The sequence below is a fragment of the Erinaceus europaeus genome, chromosome 1, assembly GCF_950295315.1.
Source record: "Erinaceus europaeus chromosome 1, mEriEur2.1, whole genome shotgun sequence".
Lineage (NCBI taxonomy): Eukaryota > Metazoa > Chordata > Mammalia > Eulipotyphla > Erinaceidae > Erinaceus > Erinaceus europaeus.
The window spans coordinates 149,683,754-149,707,507 of NC_080162.1; the positions used below are offsets into that span (position 1 = coordinate 149,683,754).

General features: G+C 43.1%; 1 long non-coding RNA gene across 1 annotated transcript in view; it reads left to right on the plus strand.

The window, feature by feature from the left end:
* The window catches only part of LOC132540174 (uncharacterized), a 36,510-nt gene extending 13,381 nt beyond the window's left edge, over positions 1-23,129 (plus strand). The window contains exons 2-3 of the long non-coding RNA XR_009551400.1: positions 22,090-22,178; positions 22,943-23,129. This is a non-coding gene — a long non-coding RNA (uncharacterized LOC132540174). The remainder of the gene's footprint in view (positions 1-22,089; positions 22,179-22,942) is intronic.
* Positions 23,130-23,754: the final 625 nt, after the last annotated feature.

A 23,754-nucleotide genomic window follows, 5' to 3' on the forward strand; every position in this document is an offset into this window, starting at 1 on the left:
GGGGAGCTAGCACAACGGTCATGTAAACCAATTTCCATGCCTGAGGCTCCAAGATTCCAGGTTTAATCCCTAGCACAGCCAGAAGCTGAAGCTGAGCAGTGCCCTGGTAAAACACATGTGCACGTGCAGACACACACACATAGGCACACAGACACCCCCCCACCATAAATGAATGGAGAGTTTGAGAGCAACCCACCCACCTATTGAGGTGACCTCTCTGGTGTAATTTCAGAGGGTAGACCTGGAATGTGCTCATGACAGATGATTAAGCTCGTGAGCCATTGGATGGGCAGGAGACACGTGCAATAGGGCCGATGAGAGATGCTGCTGAGAACTAGAAGGAGGAAGGGAAAAGAAGTAGGGTGATGCCAAGAGGCCAGGAGTGGGTACTTGGCCCCACCTGGAAACTGACAGTCACACAGGTGTGCCCTGCTAGGAGGTGGAGGTGGCTTACTGCTTACTCAGATGAAATTTGCCACCATGACTCTTGGGGTAGACCAGCCTGCTGTTGATAGGCTGCCCAACCCCCTATCCCCCCCCCCCCAACCTTGCTGATACTGGGAAAACAGAGCCCAATTCCAAGGGAGCATCCCATCTATTGAAGGACTATCACTGAGTTTTTGTTTGTTTGTTTGTGATATTTATTTATTTATTTATTTACCAGAGCACAGTTCAGCTTTGGTTAATAGTGGTGATGCAGATTGAGCCTGGGACCTCATAGCCTCAGGAATGAAAGTCTTTTTGCATATCCATTATGCTATCTTCCCAGCCCTGTTTTGTTTTTGTTTTTGTAGAAGATTGAATCAGAGCACCACTCTGGCACATCCAATGCCAGGGATCTAACTTAGGACCTCAGGCTTAAGTCCAAGGGCTCTGTCCACTGGACCATCTCCTGGCCACCTAACACTGAATGTTAATGAAGCCATATATATCTGCTCATTCACTTCAGCCTCCTAGGACTTGGATTGCTGGGAGTAAAAAAAAAAAAAAAATTCCCAAGTGTCTGAGGCACATGAGTGATAAAAGTGACAGGGGCTAGGTGATTGGTGCACTAGGGTAGAGCATACATGTTACAATGTTCAAGCACCTGGTTGCCACCTGCAAGGGAAAAGCTTCCAAGTGGTGAAGTAGTGCTGCAGGTGTCTCTCTCCACCCCTTCTCTATTTCACCCCGTTGATTTCTCTATCTATCCAATAAATAAAATAAGCCATGGCACATAGACACAACAGAATACTACATTGCTATAGGAAATTAGGACATATTCTCCTGGGCTACCACATGGATGAAACTGGAGGGAATCATGCTAAGTGAGATAAGCCAAAAGGAGAAAGATGTATACCAGGTGATCTCACTCACTGATGGGCTCTAAGAAAGAAAGTCAAAGACAATACTGGGTGAATCTCCGGTGGACTGTGATCTATCACAGCAGATTCAGGACGGGGGAAGGGAGGAACACCAAGGGGAGGTTGAGAACTTGAGTTGCTGTGGTGGAACAGGATGAGGGCTTGGTAGAGGATGAGGTGCATTGACACCTATCTTGGGATAATGTGGAAATGTACTTCCGTGACAACCACCACCTTGTAAATTAACATTTCTTCAGTCAAGCGATACTGGAGTTGGAAATTAAAAATTATTCTACTGCTGATCCTGGGGACACTGCCTTGGCTGGGAAATAGAAGCTATCAATACAAAGTGACATCAAGGTAGAAATCCCTTGGGTGGCCTCTTTGGGAGCTCATCTGATGACTCAGGCAGCAAGCAGGCTTCCTGACGCAAGTGTTTTGATCACTGAGGACAAGGGGTGTAATTTTGTTGGCAAAGCACTCTTATCCTATCCCTGACCCCGTCTTCACTCCTTACCAGCCTTTATGACCCAACCAGTCGATGCAAGATAGGCTGGCAGTTGTTGCTCTGATTCAGAGCCCAGCCCTGGTTACCAGGTCAGTAGGTCAGTGAATTTCTCACCCTGCTTGGATGGCAAAAGCAGGCAGTGGGTGTGAGTGAGTACAGGAGCTCAGAGACATCATCTCCTTGCTGAGTGGAGGCAGGTCTTTATTTTCTCTTGGACAGCCTCTTTGTCCTCCTCCTACTCCTTTTCTTCTGCTTTTCTTTCTCCTTCAAGATTTATTTTTTATTTTATTTTATCTTTTTTACCTCCAGGGTTATTGCTAGGTCTCAGTGCCTGCACCATGAATCCACTGCTCCTGGAGGCCATTTTTTCCCCTTTTGTTGCCCTTGTTGTTGTAGCCTTGTTGTGGTTATTATTGTTATTGTCGTTCGTTGTTGGGTAGGACAGAGAGAAATGGAGAGAGGAGGGGAAGTCAGAGAGGGGGAGAGATAGACACCTGCTTCACCGCCTGTGAAGCGACTTCCCTGCAGGTGGGGAGCCAGGGGCTCGAACTGGGATTCTTACGCTGGTCCTTGCGCTTTGCACCTCATGTGCTTAACGTGCTGCGCTACTACCCGACCCCTTCCTTCTTCAAGATTTATTTGTCTGTTAATGAAAGGGGAGGGCAGGGGAGCTAGCATAAATGTTATGTGCCAGGATAGCCTGAGGGTGCTTCTTCCTGAGCAAGTGCTCTCTGGGTTGGAGAGAACTCAACTGGAGCCGATCTAGGCTGCTGCGTGGGAGAGGGATCAGGAACTCTTGCTGCACTAACTTCGCAGGAGATACACTCTGGAACTCTCGGAGCCAGAAAGCAATTTCCAAGTGCCTTTAATCAGAAGAGCAGCTGTATTTATACTGGATGTGACATAGAGAGGGTGGAGCGAAAAGGGAGTGGTGGAAAATCAGTGTGAGATGCATTGGATCGACCTTCTCGTGGTGCATCCCGTGAGTACCCATTCATTGGGGAAACTGACGATCCTTCCTAGCCGACTGAATCCACATGGATCCCAGTCACTTTCAAAGCCAGCAACGAGCAGCTCCTGACAGCTTTCAACCTGACCTGTTGACTGGCTACGGAAGAAGGGCAAACGCTAGAAGAAGAAGGGTGTGACAAGGAGGGGGCAGAGCAGGCGAGAATTCTACCACTGAACCACCAATGCCCTGGAGGGAGGGTGGTGCTTTATGTAAATGTAAAAGTGATTTATGTAAATAGACCGCATCTTTGAGTGGGATCAAACCAATCCCACACAGGCATACCGGTGCTAGGATTAGAGACAGAAGGGGGGGGGGGGAGCTGGCATACTACCCAACAGTTATGCAAACAGATTCTCATACCTGAGGCTCCCAGGTCCCAGGTTCAGTCCCCAGCATCACCTTAAGCCACTACTGAGCATATATATATATATTATAGTCATGATGGGCCCTTTGGAATATAAGTAAAATAGCTATCTTCAAAAAATCAATAAAAACAACAATAATAACTACAACAACAACAAAAAAAAAACCACAAGGGCAACAAAAGGGAAATAAATAATTTAAAAAAAAAGAATGCTTCAGAGTTGTGGTGTCTCTCTCTCTCTGCCTCTATGTAATAAATAAATGAATAAAATCTAAAAGAGGAAAGGGAGTATTGGACTTAAAAGCATGAGATAACTCCCAAACCTTCATCTGCACTATTACAGCCTTTAGGTTCATGATTAGTCAACAATTTATTTGGCTTTATGTGGTAACTCTTTTTTCAGCCACCAGGTTCCATACACTAGCATGATGCCAACCTGACTTCCCTGGGCAGATGACCCCATCAGTGTGTCCTGGAGCCCCATCTCCTCAGAGCCCCACCCCAGTAGGGGAAGAGAGAGACAGGCTGGGAATATGGATCAACCTGTCAATGCCCATGTTCAGTGGGGAAGCAATTACAGAAAACAGACCTTCCACCTTCTGCACCCTATAATGACTCTGGGTCCATATTCCCAGAGGGATAAAGAATAGGAAAGCTATCAGGGGAGGGGATGGGATACAGAGTTTTGGTGGTGGGAATTGTGTGGAGTTGTACCCCTCTTATCCTATGGTTTTGTCAGTGTTTTGTTTTTATAAATAATCCATAGAAGGCATCTTAGGGTTGGTTCTCTGTCCCCTGCTGTCAGCACAGGGCCTCCCCCCAGCTGCTCCAGATGGTGAGGGCAGTGGCGGTAGAGACTCACAGTTGCATTTGGTGAGTCTTAGGGGAGTCCTCTCCTCCATTCAGCCGTCTTTTTGTTGGTGAAGCAGACCGGAGGTGGTGTCTCCGCTGGTGGACTGCCGGACTGTTACCAGCCACTTGGTCTCTCCCTGGGCTCATCTCTGTCCGCAGACCACACATGTTTGCACTCACCAGTGATCTGGTGGCTTCCTGGAGTTGTTCTAGTCCTGTCTTGTTGTGGTCCTGGGTGGTCTCCTTTGGTGTTCCTAGTTGACCCGGGAGAAGAGAGGAGAGAGGCACAGCTGCTGCTGTTCTGTGGCCCTGCCTCCAGAAGTCTGTCACCTGATTGTTTTCAAGCTGTTAATTCATGTCTGAAATGTTTCAAGAAATTCTCCAATCAGAAAAACTCCGATGTTCCAAAAAGCAGGCTGACAGATCTGTGGGTCAGCCAAGCAGATATTGCCAGAGGGAATGGTTGTGCAGGGCAGCTGCTGTCCTACCTGGACCACGTAGCCTTCCCTACTACAAACCACACAAGTTGAAGACTTTGCCTGCACCACTCAAGCCCCCAACCTCTTTGCATCAGAGTGTCTGTGGAGACAGGATTGAGGACCTGGGATATCCATGTAACAGAAGATTGTCCATGAAAAATGGAATCTTCTTTATTTTTTATTATTTTATTTTATTATATATATATATATTTTTTTTTCTTTATTGGGGAATTAATGCGTTACATTCAACAGTAAATACAATAGTTTGTAGAAAAATGGAATCTTCTGATGGAGTCAAGGAAAGGGCCCTCGAACATGTACAACTTACAGGACTGCTGGGGTCACGATTCTTTTAACAAATTGTCCCAGAAAGTTTTCATGATTATGGATAGAAGCTAAGGTTACTAGAAATCTCCCCCCGGCATGGCTGACAGCTGTGGTTGAGTGGTTAAGTCGCTGGATGTGAAGCTAGAGGCCTGTGATATCGAGTCCCTTGAATCCGATGTCTCTACTCTCAGCCACTAGGTTCCAGATGCTATCATGATGCCAACTGGACCTCCCTGGGCAGACAACCCCACCAGTGTGTCCTGGAACCGCACTTCCCCAGAGCCCTGCCCCACTAGGGAAGGAGATAGGCAGGCTGGGAAAATGGATCGACCTGCCAATACCCATGTTCAGTGGGGAAGCAGTTACAGAAGCCAGACCTTCCACCTTCTGCACCCCATAATGACCCTGGGTCCATACTCCCAGAGGTTTAAAGAGCAGGAAAGCTTTCAAGGGAGAGGATGGGATACAGAGTTCTGGGGGTGGGAACTGTGTGGAGTTGTGCCCCTCTTATCCTATGTTATTATCAGTATTTCCTTTTTATAAATAAAAATTAAGAAAAATTCTTTATGAGGTGCAGAAGTTGGAAGGTTTGGCTTCTGTAAGTGCTTTTCACCATAGTTCTTACAAAAATCTTGGAGATATAAACTATCTGTGTTTACTCATTTTTTATCACCAGATCATATATATATATACTCCTTAAGATTAAAAAAAAAACATTTAAGTTAACTTTGACACTTACCAAGGAGTTTAACATTGTTCTAGAATATCATATAGGTTAAGTACATATTTATTGTTTGACTTAGTATTTAATTTATATAATAAAAAAATGTTTTCTTCTTAAAAAAAGTCATCTTAGAGGAACTAAGCACCCACAGAAGGGTATTTTGGGAAAATGACTCTCTAGTTCCATTTACACATTCAATTTCTCTCTGTCCTATTAAGTAAAAGAATAAGAATAATAATAACAATACGAAGGATGAGGAGAAGAAATATAAAGAAAAGGAAAAAGTGGCCACAAGGAGCAGTGGATTCATCTTCGTGCAGGCACCAAGTCCCAGCAATAGCTTTGGTGGCAATGAAAAAGAAAGGAAGAAAGAAGGAGAAGAGAAGGAAAGCAGCCTGAGGGCGCAGTGGGTTGAGCATCTGACACCTGTGAGCATTGATTTCTGCCATCGCATGTGCCAGAGTGATGCCTTGGTTCTCATGAACAAACACATAAATACAATAAAAAATAAATAAAGAATATGAAATAGCTTTTATGGCAAGTGCCTGCCATGTCATAGATATTAACTATTTTTTAAAGTTTTATTTATTTGATAGGATGGAGAAAATTTGAGAGGGGAAGGGAAGATAGAGAGGGAGAAAGAGACATCTGTAGCACTGCATCTCTGCTTGTGATGTTCCTCCCCTACAGGTGGAAACCAGAGGCTTGAACCCAGATCTATGTGCATGGTAACATGTGTGGTCAACTCGGTGCATCAACACACAGCTCTTAACTTTTCCTTTAAGTTATTTGTTTGTTTGTTTTTATTGCCGCCAGGACTATTTCTGGGGTTTGGTGCCAGCACTACAAACCTTCCACTTCAAGTGGCCATTTTTTCCCCCTTTATTTTATTTATTTATTTATTTATTTTTTAAATTTTTTATTTAAGAAAGGATTAATGAACAAAAACATAAGGTAGGAGGGGTACAACTCCACACAATTCCCACCACCCAATCTCCATAACCCACCCCCTCCCCTGATAGCTTTCCCATTCTCTAGCCCTCTGGGAGCATGGACCCAGGGTCGTTGAGGGCCCCTTTATTTTTTTTATTGGACAACATGAAGAGAAATTGAGAAAGGGGAGGGAGATAGAGGAGGAGAGAGAAAAATAGCTATTTGCAGACCTGCTTCACTGCTTCCCACCTGCTGGTGACAAGTGGTGGCTTGAACCTGGGTCCTTGAATATGCTTACCTGGGGGTGCCACTACCTGGCCCACTTAAGTGATTTATTACCTAGAAGAGGTGGGGGAGGGGAAAGAGTGTGTTTTACATCAGTCAGAGAGAAGGAAAGAGAGAGAGACAAGTCAGAGCACCACGCCATGCCAGGAATTAAACCGGGAACCTCAGACAGACAAGCCCTTTGCTTATTGAACTATTTCTCCAGTCACAGATTGTAAGTATTTCTACCTAAAGCTCTGTGTGATAGGTTAATTTACATCACCCTAAGAGATGTTCTAACTTCCAATTACAACACATTGCCATTGAATGTACTCTTACTTGGTTGCAGAAGATTAAATTGAGATAAGAGACATGGATTAGAGGGAGTCAGGCAGTAGTGCAGCAGGTTAAGGGCACATGGCACAAAGTGCAAGGACTGGCATAAGGATCCCGGTTCAAGCCCCTGGCTCCCCACCTGCAGGAGAGTCACTTCATAAGTGGTGAAGCAGGTCTGCAGGTGTCTGCAGGGGTCTTTCTCTCCCCCTCTCTGTCTTCCCCTCCTCTCTCCATTTCTCTCTGTCCTATTCAACAAGGATGACATCAATAACTACAACAATAAAACAACAAGGGCAACAAAAGGGAATAAATAAATAAATAAATAAAGAGAGACCCATGTTAGACTCGTAGTTACAGCCCCCTGGATAAAGTAGCCTTTCTGATACCTTGATTTTGAACTTTCAGCCTCGAAACTTTGAGAAAATAACTGTTTGCTATCTTAAGCCTCCCCGTTTCTCGCACTTTGTTATGACAGCTATCAGGAAAACTAATAGCTCAGGGATGCTACTTGTCCTTATTCTTTGACACCCACCCCTCCAACCCCCCACACTCCCCCCCCACACACACACAGAGAGAGAGAGAGAGAGAGAGAAACAGAGTACCATTCTGGCACATGTGATTCCAGGGATCAAACTCCAGACCTCACGTTTGAGGGTCCAACATTTTATCCTCTGTGTCGGCTCCAGGCTGCTCTATCTCTGTAGAAGGCCTCTTGGCTCTTGGCATATCTAGTAGCCCAGCCCTGCATATGCTGGGGCCTCTATACCTGGGTATCTCTGCTATCTAGCTGAAGACAGAGTCCACAACACTGAGAGGTAGAGTCAGGACCCACTTTGCTTCTGTGCTCCCTGTATTAAGTTCTTTAAATTTAAATATTTTTATTTATTTATTATTGTATAGAGGCAGAGAGATGTTGAAAGGGGATGGGGTGACAGAGTGGAAGAAAGACAGAGAGAGACCTGCAACCCTGCTTTACCACTCATGAAGCTTTCCCCCTGCAGGTGGGGACCAGGGGCTTGAACACTGTAATGTGAGTGCTTAACCAGATGTGCCACCACCTACCACCATCCCCCCGTATTAAGTTCTGACTGATTTTTTTTTTTTTTTTGTCTTTTATCCAGAGGACTACTCAGCTCTGGCTTATAGTGGTACTGGGGATTGAACCTGGGACCTTGGAGTCTCAAGCGTAAGTCTTTTGCAGAACCACTATGCTATCTCTTTAGCCTATTCCCACTGCTCGTATGCTACTCTGGACAAGGAGAATTGTCTTCCATGGTGAATACATTACTCATCCCAAGTGAATCAAACACACACAGTTAGTAACATCTGGGAGCTGGGAGATAGCTCACCTGGTAGAGTACACACTTTTACTATGTATGATGAGCCAGGTTCAAACTTCAGTACCATAAGGGAACACCATACACAGCACCATGGGGGAGTTCCATGAATGGTGAAGCTTTAGCCAAGTGTCTCTCCTTTTTCTCTCTCTCCTTCTCTGTCACTCTCTTTCCCCTTCTGTTCATATCTGAAAATTAAAAAGGAAAAAGAGGGACCAGGCAATGACACACATTGCTAGGCCTGAAGACACTGAGTCAAGCCCCCAATTTCCATCTGGAGTGGGGAAGCTTCATGAGTGGTAGAACAATACTGTAGGTGTCTCTTTCTCTTCCTCCATCTCTATTTGTTTCTGTTTCTATGAGAGAAAGGAAAAGAAAAGAAAAATGGTGGAGAGGGAAAGGCTGCAAGGAGCTGTGGAGTGCAAGCACTGAGCCCCAACAATAACCCTGGTGGCAAAAAATAAAAATAAATAAATGAGAAAAAAAATGAAAAGAAAAGGAGTTGCCAGGAGCAGTGGAATCACACAGGATCAAAATCCCAGCTATAGTCCATACCTTGCCTCCCCCCCCCCCCCGCCAGTGTTTGAGAGACATCTCAGGTTCCTTGGTGCCCAGCTGGCAAAGACTTCATGTCAGGTCCTCCATAAACCATCTGAGCACCCTTTCACATGCACATCATGCAATGCTTTTCACGCACTAGTCCATGCTGCTAGTAACCAGGAGAACCTTGCTAGCAGAGGAGGCTGCTAAGCACCCAGGCTCCAGGGAAATCAGGATGGTCTCAGAGCATCTGGCAACAGAGAGGGAGGAGGACCTCTGGAGCCCAAGAGATTTATTGGAAAACAATTAGAGTGGGAGTGAGCTCCCCCAGTACTACCCAGGGGCTCTGCCTAGCACTGCTCTTTAGGAACTCTAGAAGCAAAACTCCCTCAGATTTTCAGGAAAAGAAAATAATTCTCCAAACAGAAAGATCATCACAGCTGTTATGATGGGTGGGTGGACCCAGAGGTGAAGCATTGGCTAAAGTGTTGGACTTATGAACATGAAGCCCTGAGTTCAATCCCTGACACTGAATGTGTCAGAGTAATGTTCTGGTTCCCTTTCTCTCTCTCTCTCTCCTTCTCTCTCTCCCCTCCTTTCCATGTAAATAAATAAATAAATACTGAGTTTTTGGAAAAACCATGATGTGTTTTTTTTTCTGTTTTTCTATGCAAAAAATGTGTCATGGCTTTTCCCACGATCTAGTAAATCTTGTGGTCTGGGAGGCAGCACAGTAGATAAAGTGTTGGATTGTCAAGCACGAGGTCCCAAGATTGATCCCTGGCAGTGTATGTACCAGTGTGGTGTTATCATTATCTCTCTATCTTCTCTTCCTCTCTCTCAATAAAAATAAACAAAAAGTTAAAAAAAAAAACCCAAATCTTTAAAAAGTAAAATAGTTTGGAGAACATCTGAATCAGGCATTTGAAATTCCTGCTTCTAGGATGACTTCTGAGAAGTGGTTCTTGGTAGGAAGCCTCTATTTCTCCCTCACTGTTATCCTAAGGTCTCCACATACCACATGGCTGTGGGGTGACCAATCTTCCCAGCTCACCCAGGACTCAATGGGCCCTTAGGATGGGCAACTCAGGGCAAGAGCCTCATTATCCTGTGTTGGTCCCTCTCCATGATGTTGTTCACCTATGGAGAGTGACCTGAGGGAGTGACCAAGAGAAGAGTTACCGAACTCTTACATAATCTAATTCTGAAAGTAACTTGCCATATAGCACTTCTTATTTTATTTTTAAGTACTTTTTTAAGATGCTTCTTTATTCACTCATGAGAAAGAGAGGAGCAGAAAGAATGAGAACATCTCTCATGTGATATAGGGAATCAAACCCAAGACTTCCTGTCTGAGGAAGTTCCACTGTGCTACCTCTCTGGCCACTCATGTATCACTTCTTTTTCATTATTATTATTTTTGTTTATTTGTTTATTTATTTGTTTGTTTGTTTTGCCTCCAGGGTTATTGCCGGGGCTCAGTGCCTGCACTACGAATCCACTGCTCCTGGAGGCATTTCCCCCATTTTATTGCCCTTGTTGTTATTGTTGCCATTGCTGCTGTTGTTGTTGAAATGGACAGAGAGAGGAGGGGAAGACAGAGAGGGAGAGAAAGATAGACACCTGCAGACCTGCTTCACCGCCCGTGAAGCGACCCCCCTGCATATGGGGAACAAGGTGCTCGAACGAGATCCTTGCTTGGGTCCTTGCGCTTTGTGACACGTGCACTGAACCCACTGCACTTCCGCCTGCCCCCTCATCTTATTATTTCTAATGTGTTCTGTTAGTCATACAGTCCTGGTTCAATGTACAAAGTCAGAATGTGGGCTCATCTGGCTACTCTATCCCTTCTGTCATATAAGGCAATCACCATTAAAATACTTCTGGGTCTGTGGATTAACAGCCTTAGTTGGGTGATTCTTCTGTCCCATATGATGCCAGCCTTAACTGCAGTCATAATTCCCTTGGATTGAAATTTCAAATGCCTTATTCACTTGACTGACTGTTGGTGGGCCTCTTAATTAGGACCTCAACCAAGGCTACGACCAGGAGAACCTGAATTTCTTCCATTGTTTCTCTCTCTCTTTAAGATTTTATTTTTTATTCATAAGAAATGATAGGAGAGAGAGAGAGAGAGAACCAGACGTTACTCTGGTACACATGCTGCTGGGAATTGAACTTGGGACCTCATGTTTGAGAGTCCAATGCCTTATCCACTGCTCCATCTCCTAGAACACACCCATGTGCTATTTCCATATGGTTTAACCAAGTGCTGAGAAAGAACATACAATAGCAATCATGAAGAAAAATGGAAATGGAAGCTGCTGGGCTTCCTAAGGCTTGAGATCAGAACTACTCAAAGGTCTTATGTTATATTTCAATGACCAAGTCTGTCACTAGCATAGTCCAGATTTCAAGAAAGGGGAAATAGAGCTACTCTTTAATGTGAAGAGCACCATGTATCTTACAGTGAGGGACAAATTCACTCCCTAATCACTGTGCTTTGGGAGTCTTTATTTGGTGAATATATAAAACTTGCAGAGGTGCTCTCCTCCACTGTTGGTGGGAATGTACATTGGCCCATCCCCTGTGGAGAGCAGTCTAGAGAACTCTTAGAAGGCTACAAGTGGACCTACCCTATGACCCTGCAATTCCTGTCCTGGGGATATTTCCTAAGGAACCCAACATATCCATCCAAAAAGATCTGTGTACACATATGTTCTTGGCAGCAAAATTTGTAATAACCAAAACCTGGAAGCAACCCAGGTGTCCAACAACAGATGAGTGGCTGAGCAAGTATGATATATATATGAATTATTTTTTTTTCAACAGTAAATACAATAGTTTGTACATGCATAACATTCCCCAGTTTCCCATATAACAATACAACCCCCACTAGGTCCTCTGTCATCCTTCTTGGACCTGTATTCTCCCCACCCACCCACCCCCACCCCAGAGTCTTTTACTTTGGTGCGATACACCAGTTCCAGTTCAGGTTCTACTTGTGTTTTATTTTTTCTTTCTTCTGATCTTGTTTTTCAACTTCTGCCTGAGAGTGATATTATCCCATATTCATCCTTCTGTTTCTGATTTATTTCACTTAACATGAATTTTTCAAGGTCCATCCAAGATTGGCTGAAACTGGAGAAATCACCATTTTTTTTTTTACAGCTGAGTAGTATTCCATTATGTATATATACCACAACTTGCTCAGCCACTCATCTGTTGTTGGACACCTGGGTTGCTTCCAGGTTTTGGCTATTACAAATTGTGCTGCCAAGAACATATGTGTACACAGATCTTTTTGGATGGATGTGTTGGGTTCCTTAGGATATATCCCCAGGAGAGGAATTGCAGGGTCATAGGGTAGGTCCATTTCTAGCCTTCTGAGAATTCTCCAGACTGTTCTCCACAGAGGTTGGACCAATTGGCATTCCCATCAGCAGTGTAGGAGGGTTCCTTTGACCCCAAACCCTCTCCAGCATTTGCTGCTGTTACCTTTTCTGATGTATGAAATTCTCACAGGAGTGAAGTGGTATTTCATTGTTGTCTTTATTTGCATTTATCTGACAATCAAAGACTTGGAGCATGTTTTCATGTGTTTCTCAGCCTTCTGGATCTCTTCTGTGGTGAATATTCTGTCCATGTCCTCCCCCCATTTTTGGATGGGGTTATTTGTTGTCTTGTTGTTGAGTTTGGCAAGCTCTTTATATATGTTGGTTATTAAACTCTTGTCTGATGTATGGCATGTAAAGATCTTCTCCCATTCTGAGGGGTCTCTTGGTTTGGGTAGTAGTTTCTTTAGCTGTGCAGAAGCTTTTTAATTTGATGTAGTCCCATAGGTTTATGCTTGCCTTAGTCTTCTTTGTAATTGGATTCATTTCATTGAAGATGTCTTTAAAATTTATGTGGAAAAGAGTTCTGCCAATATTTTCCTCTAAGTATCTGATAGTTTGTGGTCTAATGTCCAAGTCCTTGATCCACTTGGAATTTACTTTTGTGTTTGGTGAAATACAGTGATTCAGTTTCATTCTTCTGTGTGTTTCAACCCATTGTTTCCAACACCATTTGTTGGAGACTCTGCTTTCCCCATGTAATAGTCTGGGCCCCTTTGTCAAAGATTAGATGCCCATAGGTGTGGGTGTTGCCCTTGTTTTTTATTGTTGTTGTAGTTATTTTTGATGCCATCATTGTTAGATAGGACAGAGAGAACTATATAATAGAATTATTACTCAGCTCTTAAAATTGATGAATTTGCCTTCTTCATCTCATCTTGGATAGCACTTGAGGGGATCATGTAAACTGAGATAAGCCAGAAAGAGAAGGATGAATATGGGATGATTTCACTCACAGACAGAAGTTGAGACATAAAAGCAAAAAGGGAAACACAAAGCAGAACTTGGACTGGGTTTGGTGTATTGCACCAAAGTAAAGGACTTTTGGTAGGAGGCTTTCAGCTTCTGGTGCATGATGGTAGAGGAAGACATAGGTTGGGTGAGAGTTTTTGCAGAAGACTGAAAATTTTTACACATGTACTAACAACTGTACTTACTATAAACCATTAATCCTCCCAGGAAAAAAAAACGTCTTCACAACTATGGATGTTTTTCACTCATATGTGGAACCTAGAGATCTGATACACATGAACTTGAATTTAAAAAAAAATCTAGCGAACTGTTAAACTGTTTCTAAGGCTTGTGAGAACTATGGTGGTTACCTTTGGAAGGCTGGAGGGTAGGATACAGAACTTTGGTAGTGGCTGTGGTGCAGAGCTATACATTGTAATCTTACAATCTTATAAAATCCTATTAATAACAAAAAATTTCCAGAGGTGAAGAAATAATATGAGGTACTCTCAAATCCCTGAATGTATAGAAATGGTTTTATTTTTCAAAAAGCATATATTTTTTATTATTTTTTGGGGGAGGTTAGTGGTTTATAGCAGTTATTGACAATTTCTCTCCCCCTTCTGTTTTCCCCTCCTCTCTCCATTTCTCTCTGTCCTATCTAACAATGACAACAACAATAATAGCTACAACAACAATGAAAAACAACAAGGGCAACAAAAGGGAAAATTAAAAAAATTAAAAAAACAGCTCCTGCTTATGGAAGTAAGGGAGGTTGAACTCGGACCTTTGGTGTCTCAAGCATGAAAGTCTATTTTCATGACCTTTATGCTATCTCCCCGGACCAGTAAATAACATTTTTATTGCCACCAGGGTTAGTTATCTCTGGGGCTCAGTAGCTTCTCGGTAGGTGGCCTTTTTTTTTTTTTTTTGTAGGATAGAAAGAAATTGAGAGTGAAGGGGGGAAATAGGGAGAGTAAAAGAGAGATATCTACAGACATGCCTCACTACTTGTGAACTCATACACACAAACTGCAGGTGGAGAGTGGGGGCTTGAACCCAGGTCTTCAAGCATGGTAATGTGTGCAGTTAACTGGAAAGGCCTATGACCCTATAACCCCTCAGTAAATAACACTTTAAGCACAAGGACCAGCTTAAGGATGCCAGTTCCAGCCCCCGGCTCCCCACCTGCAGGGAAGTCGCTTCACAGGCAGTGAAGCAGGTCTATAGGTATCTCTCTTTCTCTCTCCCTTTCTGTCTTCTCCTCCTTTCTCCATTTCTCTCTGTCCTCTCCAACAACGACAACATCAGTAACAACAACAATGATAACCACAACAACAATAAAAAACAAGGGCAACAGAAGGGAAAATAAATATTAAAAAATAACATTTTAAAACACATAATATTGCAAGTTGGTGAAATAGCTCACATGGCTACTTTACCATGTGCACTACCCACATTTTAGCCCCACCTACACCATTTGGAAGAAAGATTTGGTGCTGTGGTTTCTTCGGCCCTCTCTACCTTTATCTAAAAGGAAATAAGTAGTATTGGAACTACAATTTTTAAATTATCTTTATTTATTTATTGCATAGAGACAGCCAGAAATCAAGGGAGATGGCGGTGATAGAGAGGGAGAAAGGCAGAGAGACACCTGCAGCACTGCTTCACCACTTGCAAAGCTTTCCCCATGCAGGTGGGGACTGAGGGCTTGAATCCAGACCTTGAGCATTGTAACATATGTGCTTAACCAGGTGTGCCACCACCTGGCCCCTGGAACTACAATTTTTATAGCTACTTCTTTTTAAAATAAAAACATGTAACAAAAGTAAAAATATATTCCTTTTCTTTTCTTTTCTTTCTTTCTTTTATGGAACAGGGAGCTTCTTTTTTTTTCTGTCATTGTTGAGGTGTCACTGCTCTTAACTGGCTTCTTTGAAAAAAGAGAAGATACCACAGCACCATGACCCAGGAGGTAACACAGTGGCTTAGAACTTGGTGGTCCTCAGTTCAGTCTTCAATCCCTGCTTCTCATGTGCTAGCGTGATGGTTTGGTATTCTCTTTCTTCCTTTTTTTTAAATAGTGATTTAATATTGATTTACAAAATTACTAGATAATAGAGATACAACTCCACATCGTTCCCACCACCGGAGCTTTGGATCCCCAGTCCCTCCACTGGAAGCTACAGCAGTTCTCCTAAGGTTGCAGATACAGGTTAACTTTTATTTCTACAACCCTCTGTCTATGTTTGTATATATTTGGTTTCTTCTTCTTTATTTTTCTTTAAATATTTCATTTATTTATCAATGAAAGAGATAGGAAGAGGGAGAGAGAAATAACCAGACATCACTCCGGTACATGTGCTGCCAGGGATTGAACTCAGGACCTCAAGCTTGAGAGTGCAATGCTTTATTCACTGCACCACCTCTCAGATGACTCTTCTGTCTTTCTTTCTTTCCTTCTTTTTTTTTTTGGTCCCATATTCTCTTCCTTTTCAAGTCACACACATACCTAACATACCTATTAGTACATCCAAATATCCCTCCCTTTTTCCTCCTCTCTCTCCAGTTCCTGAAGTTCAGACCCCTTTGGTCATCTTTCCACACCACTGGGAGTATGGATCAAAATTGTTTTGGGGGTGCAGAAGGTGGGAGTTCTGGCTTCTGTAATTGATTCTCATCTGGACATGGGCATTGACCGGTTGATCCATAACCCCAGCCTGTTTCTATCTTTCCCTAGTGGGCTAGGGCTCTGGAGAGGCAAGGCTCCAGGACACATTGGTGAGGGAAGTCAGGATGGAATCATGATAGTGTCCGCAATTTGTCGGCAGATTTAAGGAGTTGGGAGGTTGGCATCTCAGTCACAGTATCTCTACCATCAGAAGTAAGAATTCAGTAACAGCATAATGTGAAATGGCATCCCTAATAGCATTGATTTGGTTGAGGTCAGCGGAGGTAGCATGGCAGTAAGGAATCAGTTCTCTCTCTTCCTCTCTTGTTAATAAGTACATCAATCTTAGGGCTAGGTGGTGGCACACCTGGTAAGCACACATGTTACAATGTGTAAAGACCCGGGTTCGAGCTTTCAGTCCCCACCTGCAGGGGGGAAAGCTTTGTGAGTGGTTCTTTCTGTTTCTCTCCCTCTCTGTCATTCCCTTCCCTCTCAATTTCTGGCTGTCACTATCAAATAAATAAAGATATTTTAAAAAAGATTTAAAAGGCATATAAATATTAAACACTCAATCAATCAATCAAACTTCCTTCAGTGAGGTGAATATCACACTTAAACCTGGGTTGTGCCCATGACAAAGCAGGTGCACTATCCAGGTGTGCTATCTTGCTCTTTCCTCCACCCCAACCCCCCAACCCCCTATATTTTTTTCTCCATAGCACTGCTCAGCTCTGGGTTATGGAGTTGGTGCGGACTGAATCTGGAAATTCAGAGCCTCAGACATGAGTCTTTTCGCACAACCATTATATTATTTATATATACATATAATTTTTTTCCCTTCCCCGAAAGCCCCAATCTCTCAGCTCAGGAGGGTTGCACAGAAGCTAGAGTGTTAGACTCAAAAACCCCAGTCTCCTGTATTACTTTGCCTCCTTGATACCCCAGTGTGGAACCTCCTGAAAGTGGCAGGAGAGGCCCTGCCATTTCTCAGTGACAGGAGACCAGCAGAGAAGGGAAGGCTGATTAATTCCATGTCAGCCAGGGCCCTCTGTGCTCTGCATCCAGAATAAGGCAGTTTCCAAGGTGACCGAGGAGAAGGTGAGGGCTTGGAGTTAGGGACCCATAAACCAGTCTTTTTCTGAGCCACTCCCAGCACGCGCCCTGCCAAGCAATTTAACTCTCAGCTGCGGCAGCGTTCCAGCAACACTTAATGATCAGTTTATCTATAAATAGGATCATCAGACTGATCTGGATGGATGCTAATATACGGGTTCAACCCTGCAGTGATGAAGCCTGGAATTGTTTTGACCTCCCAGAGCCATCAAGAGTCTACTGTGGGCAGCCACTCCTGCTGTTGTCTGTGGCTGCTGTTTTGTTCCGGTCCCCCAGTCCTTGTGTGTGTGATTTACTAACACGATAATAAGGTGCTGCTGGGCAGTATGCAATTTACACAGTGCTGCCACACACACACTCATCTGGTCCCTGCAAGAGACAGTTAGTTAGTACTGAGGTTCAGGGGAGAGGAGGCACTGGCTTGAAGGTGTCCAGATTGTGGGGTGAATGGGGTAGGGGCAGAGATGGAAATAGTGGGGGAGGGGGTGGTAGTAGAGTCTAGATTTGAGAGAAGCAGTGAGTGGCTCCCAGATCAGTCTTTCCTATTCCACCCAAATATTATGTCCTGTTTTAGAACACTGGGAACAACTGGTTTTTATCCTGTCCACCCAGGGGCTAGTACATGAATCTTCCTTTGTGGTTATTTTGTATTAAAAAGAAGAGGCTGGGGGTCGGGCTGTAGTGTAGTGGGTTAAGCACACATGGCACAAAGTGCAAGGACTGGCATCAGGATCCCGGTTTGAGCCCCCTGCTCCCCACCTGCAAAGAGGGGTGGTGTAGCTTCACAAGTGGTGAAGCAGGTCTGCAGGTGTCTATCTTTCTCTCTCCCTCTCTATTTTCCCCTCCCCTCTCTATTTCTCTCTGTCCTATCCAACAACAACGACATCAATAACAACAACAATAATAACCACAACAAAGATAAAACAGCAAGGGCAACAAAAAGGGGGAAAAATAGCTTCCAGGAGCAGTGGATTTGTGGTGCAGGTACCCAGCCCCAGCAATAACCCTGGAGGCAAAAAAAAAAAAGAGGCCAGGGTGTGTGTGTGTGTGTGTGTGTGTGTGTGTGTGTATTGGGGGGAGGAGATTGCATAATGGTTAAGCAAACAGACCCCCTCACAGGAGGTCCCAGGTTCAGCCTCCCACTACCACCATAAGCCAGAGCTGAGCAGTGCTCTGAAAAATAAATGAATGAATGAATGTATGAATAAATAAATATACAAGTAGAACCTGAAATGTAATTGGCATATTGCACCAAAGTAAAAGACTCTGGGGTGGGTGGGTGGGGAGAATACAGGTCCATGAAGGATGATAAATGACATAGTGGGGGTTGTATTGTTAAATGGGAAACTGGGGAATGTTATGCATGTACAAACTATTGTGTTTACTACTGAATGTAAAACATTAATTCCCCAATAAATAAATAAATGAAAAAAAAGAAAAATAAATAAATAAAAGCCAGGGAAATGATACATCAGATATAATACAGGACTTGTATGTATGAGGAGCCAGTCTTGAACCTCAGCATGGCATGTGACTGAGGGGTACTCTGTCCTCTCTTGATTTTATAAAACAAGGAAAACCACCCCCTCATTTTCTCTTTTCTTTTTGTTTCTGGCTTGTGGTGGTGCTAGGGATTGAAACTGGAACCTCAGAGCCTCAGATATAAAAATCTTTTATTATTGTTAACCATTTTTATTTATTTGTTTAAAATTTAAATTTGTTATTAATAGTATGTCACAAGATTATAAGATCATACTATATGGTTTCACAGCACAACCACCAAAGTTCCGTATCCCTGGCTTCCCATCTCACAATGTAACCACCACACGAGTCTTACAGTTTGCGTGCTTAGGCGCCCCAGTGATGCAATCGGTTAGCGCGCGGTAGTTTGCTAGCTTCTGATTTGTTTGAACTTTTTTGTTTGTTTGTTTGACAAGTTCATGTAAATCAGATCTCTAGATTCCACATAAGAGTGAAACCATGTGGTAGTTATCTGGTAGTTGTCTTTGGTCTCGCTCATGGACAGAAGCTGAGAAATAGGAACAGGAAAGGGAAACACAATGTAGATGTTGGACTGGGTTTGGCGTACTGCACCAAAGTAAAGGATTCTGGGCATGCGTGGGCTTTCAGGTTTACCATATAGTGCTGTCAGCGTGGGGAAGCAGTCCTTTGGTCCTTTGGTTGTGGGAGTCGTGTGAAACTATACTCCCATTAATTCAGGGGAAAATGCCAGGGGAAAATATATTGAATATTTCAAGTTCTACAACTGCCTACATTTTAGTCGAAGTGTATATTTCTTTAGTCTAAGCTTTTAATGTAAATAGATTAAACACTGACTTTGGGCTTAAATTGTTAAAGCAGTTCCAAATATAAGTTATTTTGTTGTTGATGTTTTAATACTAAGTGTAACTACAACTTTAGACCAGATAGATCAGGATCATTTGGTCCTGTTAATACCTAAGATATTGTTATTAATAGATATTATTAAATGGCATAAAGTAAGGTAAGGTCAAATATAGTAAGGTAAATCCCAACCATGTGCTTTTTTTTGAAGAAAAACAAGCTCCTTGGTTATAATAATAACTTGGTTATAATAATCTAACTTGGTTATAATAATTGTTATCAGTTGCCTTTTTTTTGCCTCCAGGGTTATTATTGGGGCTCAGTGCCTGCACCATGAATCCACTGCTCCTGGAGGCCATTTCCCCCCCTTTTGTTGCCCTTGTTGTTGTACCCTTGTTATTATTATTGTTGTTGATGTTGTTCATTGTTGGACAGGACAGAGAAATATGGAGAGAGGAGGGGAAGACAGAGAGGGGGAGAGAAAGATAAACACCTACAGACCTGCTTCACCGCCTGTGAAGCGACCACCCCGCAGGTGGGGAGCCAGGGGCTCGAACCGGGATCTTTATTCCGGTCCTTGCACTTTGCGCCAAGTGCGCTTAACCCGCTGCGCTACCGCCCGACCCCCATCAGTTGCCTTTTTAAACTCTAAGACTACAAGGAACCTTTCCCATTCTTTTTAAAATCTGTATTTCTCCCTGTCCTGGAAACCTCTGGGGCTTTGCTTATGTTTCTTGATGCCTTTCCTCTTGCTTCCTTACCCTGCCCTACTCCTTTGCTGACCTCAACTAAATTATCTCTTTACTTAACTTTGTTAAGCATTATCACCTCCAGTTCCATCTATTTTGTTTCAAAGGCAGACATGAAAGCCTTTGGCATGAGCACCATGCTACCTCCCAGGAGACAAATAAACCATTTTTTTAGACATGCCAGAATTAACAAATAAGCTATAAGTTCTATTAGTAGTCACCAGACGTATGGAGGGGAATGGCGACCAGCATCAGTAATCGACTCTGCCATACCTGGGACCTTTGGTGCCTCAGGCACCAGAGTCTTTTTGCATAACCATCATGCTGCCTCCCCAGCCTCCTGCTATTCTTTTTACTGACTTTGAAAAAAACTTCAGTGGTTCCTTACTCTAATATCCCTTCATCCCTTTCTGCCAGTGCTATTCAAGTATGAATTCTTCTTCTGTGTAAGCAGCTTTTTTTTTTTATTCCCCCAGAGGGAGAAGTTTATTAGGGTTTAGTCAATCGAGGCATGGGATGGACAAGTGAAGGAGAGAGATTCAACTGGTGTTGGGAAATCACCTAGAAATGAACCTTAAAAGAGTGAAGCAGAAGACCAAAAGGGTCTTATAAAAAGCCAGGAAGGATCTGGGTAGTGACACATCTGTTTAAGCACACACGTTACCATGAGCAAAGAGCTGGTTCCAGCCACAGCTCCACGTCTCCAGAGGGATTATGTCTGTGACAAAGTGGGTGCATTACCCAGGTGAGTTATCTTGTCAGCCCCTGTACAAGCAGCTTTTAATAAACAACTTTTCTTTTTTGTTGTTATTTTTTTCTATTTTTACTGGTGATTTAATAATCATTGACAAGATTATTAGATCGAGTATAATTATACAGTGCACTCATGAAGTTCTATGACCTACCTTCCGACTTCATAATAACCACCAAAATCTCAGAGGCAGTTTGGTCACCGTTTTCTTCTTTCTGAATACATGCATTCCAATTCTCTGTATCTTACATAGGAGTGGGAATCATCCAATAGTGTTTTTCACTTTTTTGCTCACTTCACTAAGCATGAGCACTTCCAGATTCATCTATTTTTGTCCCAAAGGATCCAATGTTATCTCTTTAGTTACAGAATAGTATTCTTCTGAATATATGTTCTGTAACTTCTTTATTCCATTGTCTGTCAATAAGCATTTAAACTGCTCCCACTCCTTCACTCCTTAACTATTGTGAGTAATGCAACTGTGAACATAGAGATACACATGCTCCTTTTTTTTCTTTTTCTTTTTTTTTTTTTTTATCAGAGCACTGCTCAGCTTTGGCTTATGGTGATACAGGGCATTGGACTTGGGACCTCTGAGTGTCAGGAATGTTCCCAACCACTGCTTCCAGCAGTTTTTTTGTTTGTTTGTTTTGATAGAGCATGAGAGACAGGAGGCAGAGAGGAAGAAAGGAACAGAGAAAGGAGACACCACAGCCCTGCTGCACTGCCTGTGAAGCTTCCCCATATAGGCGTTCCCATGTGGTAGCAAGGAATTCAGAGTCCTATCTTTGTGCTTGGTAAAGTATACTCTCTACCGCATGAACTACCTCACAGTCCCCAAGGGTCTTTTTTTTTTTTTTCTTTACTGGGGGGTTAATGTCTTACAATCAACAGTAAATACAACAGAAAAAAAAAAAAGAAAAAAACTTCAGAATCAGCCCCGTTGCACAGATATTTCTCCTCCTCCCACTTCCTTGTCTTTCTCTTTCTCCTCTTCCTCTAAGTTTACATTTGGTACATGGATGAACCAAGAACCGTGTGCATGTGAAATACTTCTGAGTGGCCTTCTAGCCCAATTCATTATTCTATATTTTTAGAGCCAGATTTGCACCAAGGCACCACTCTACCATCCATGGAGTTCTACTGGATTTTGTCCTTGGTGGTACAGATGGAACCAATGGAAGCTGTGAGTTCTACCCTTTGAGTTACCACCTGGAGTGTGTGTGCGTGTGTGTGTGTGTGTGTGTGTGTGTGTGTGTGTGTGTGTGTGTGTGTGTTTGTGGTCATTTCTAATCTATAGACACTGTTCAGCTGGGAGAGATTTCCCTACACAGAAGAATCTAATTAGTGGAGAAAAGATGACAGAATTACTATGACACTGAATATCAATGACTTATTATAACACCGTACTTCAGTGCTTTTGCCCAACATTTGAACCTGAATCTAATTAGATGTCATTTTTTCCCTTATAAATGAATGCTTTTCATAGGATTAAAAGGTTCAAAATTTTCTCCTATCTTTGAAACCTCAAAGGGCATTTTTTCATGAAAGAGATAAAGACTAGAGTATTGCTCCCCCTGTTTATGATTTTCTATTTGTTCTTGTCTTTTTTATTACTTAAAATGGGAGACACAACATATGACTTTTTTTCAGCTTCAATATCATGCTATTGAGGAAATGCTAATTTGCAATTTTTTTAGTTTTGTCATGGGGGTACAGTTCCATAGTATAAAGCTAGATCATTTTACTTTGTATTGAGGTATCATTGGTTTAGACGACTATATATATAATAATAGTGTAACAGCATATTGCAGGAAATTACTTGTTGTTAGACCCCCTCACTGTTAAGAGACCAATAGCCCTGCTCCACAGCTCATTGGATGCAGGTACCTCACCTTTTCTCTCTGTCTCGGTCTCTATCTCAGTTTTCTTTTCTTTGTTTGCCTGCAGGATTATTGCTGGGGCTCAGTGCCTACACTCTGAATCCACTCCTCTTGGAGGCCATTTTTTCCATTTTGTTGCCATTGTTATTGTTGTTGGATAGGACAGAAGGAAAACGAGAGAGGAAGACAGAAAGGGGGAGAGAAAGACAACTACAGACCTGCTTCGCTGCCTGTGAAGAGACCCCCATGCAGGTGAGGAGTTGGGGGGCTTGAACTGGTCCTTGCTCTGCACCATGTGCACTTAACCTGCTGTGCTACCGTCTGGCCCCTCTATCTCAGTGTTTTATTTCTCTTTTTTTCTCACCCTTTTTCAAAAATAAAGAAAGGAAAGAAGGAAGGAAGGAAGGAAGGATGAAGGAAGTAAGGAAGGAAAAAGGGAATAACAGCCCAACTTCCACTCCAGAAATGCTCATTGTCTTCTGCTGTCAGCAAGCCTCAGTGAACAGACCTGCCTGAGCTATGTTACTGAACCTGTGGATCTGATTAAAGGAGAATTGTAAAACATCCTCAGCAAATGCCAGAAACTAGAGTGAGGGCGAGGAGAGACCAATAAAGAAATGAAAACCCCAATTCATGTAGAAAACTTTTTTGTGGGGGCTGGGTGGTAGTGCACCAGGTTAAACGTACATAGTGCAAAGTGCAAGGAGCAGTGCAAGGATGCCAGTTTGAGGCCCCCGCTTCCCACCTGCAGGGGGGTCCCTTTCCCCTTTTCTGTTTTCCCCTCTTCTCTCAATTTCTCTCTGTCTTATCCAACAACAATAACAGCAGTAACAATAATGATAGGAAAAAGGTGGTTGCCAGGAGCAGTGTGTTTGTAGT